Genomic DNA, 1,100 nt, shown 5'->3' on the forward strand with positions numbered 1-1,100 from the left:
AAAGGCTTTTTCTTATAAATCATGAGGCAAAGTTAGTGTTGTGTTGTTGATTAGTATTACGCCTTTTTTGTATCACTGTTTTGCTCTCAGGCTGTCAGGAGCAGGGCACAGTCAGTGCTGATCAAAGCATAAAGTTATTTTCTGAGTTCATTTTTACTGACTAATATGGTGCAAGTTGTTCAATATGCATAAAATTACTATTTGGTTATACTCTGTGATACTTTATTAATTTCTGTAAGGAAAAAATCAGGTTTGCTTTTTGTTCAACTGGTGTGATATCCACAGGCAGAACCTTACTAAATGTTACCTGTAATAGACCAAGTGAATTACTTTTTGAGCTAGCAAAAAGAATCCTACTAAAAGATCATGGTAAGTAAGAAAATAATTAAGTGGTAATTGGCTTAAAAGTGAAGTCCTTTCTTTATTGAAAGACAAACTAAATATCTTCAGTTGAGAAAATGTTGGTCTGTGAAGAGAGCCTTAGGGCTTTTGCCTCTTCAGATTTCTTTCTACCTATTTCTGTAAGGAGATGCTCAGGAAAAAAAGTGAAATAAGGGTGTAAAGCAGCAAAACCCTTGAGGTGGTTTCTCTGGGAATTCTGTAGCCCCTCGCAGTTGCCTCCTGCGCGGTCCGAGAGGTGCCCTCGGTGGCTGGTCCGGGGGCGCGCGGGCCGCGCAGGGAGAGCGCGGAGGAAGCCGAGGCACGGCCGCCGAGCGCGCAGGCTGCGTGTGTGTTGTTCCTCCCACAGGACAGCCTGTTGCCACGGAGATAATGACTCTGCCCGTGTCATTATTGATCAGTCAACAGCGAGAGCAACTCTGCAGTCCGATATTGCTCAGCACATTGAGTAGTGCCTGCTGAGCACTTAAAACTGCTATACATGTTGGGAATGTTCTCCAGAGCCTGGGTACTGGGTTAACACAACAAGTACCTGACTTCACAATATAACTATATACTTGCTATAGAGAAATAGTTAACTCTCTATCTGGTCAAGTCTTTCATCTGTCTAAGTGAAACTTCTTGTATTTTTCAGATAATGATTTAAGTCATCCATTCAGAAGAAATACTAATGGCACCCCCATGGGACTCCTGACATGTTG

At 42.4% G+C, this 1,100-nt stretch overlaps 1 non-coding gene across 1 annotated transcript; it reads left to right on the forward strand.

Annotated features, from left to right (window-relative positions):
- Window positions 1-618: 618 nt before the first annotated feature.
- LOC148595919 (small Cajal body-specific RNA 13) lies at window positions 619-882 on the forward strand. The gene has a single exon (XR_015914395.1).
- The last annotated feature ends 218 nt before the right edge of the window (window positions 883-1,100 follow it).

The sequence above is a fragment of the Tinamus guttatus genome, unplaced genomic scaffold (genome assembly GCF_059628265.1).
Source record: "Tinamus guttatus ecotype Peru unplaced genomic scaffold, ASM5962826v1 Tinamus_guttatus_pri_ptg000048l, whole genome shotgun sequence".
NCBI lineage: Eukaryota > Metazoa > Chordata > Aves > Tinamiformes > Tinamidae > Tinamus > Tinamus guttatus.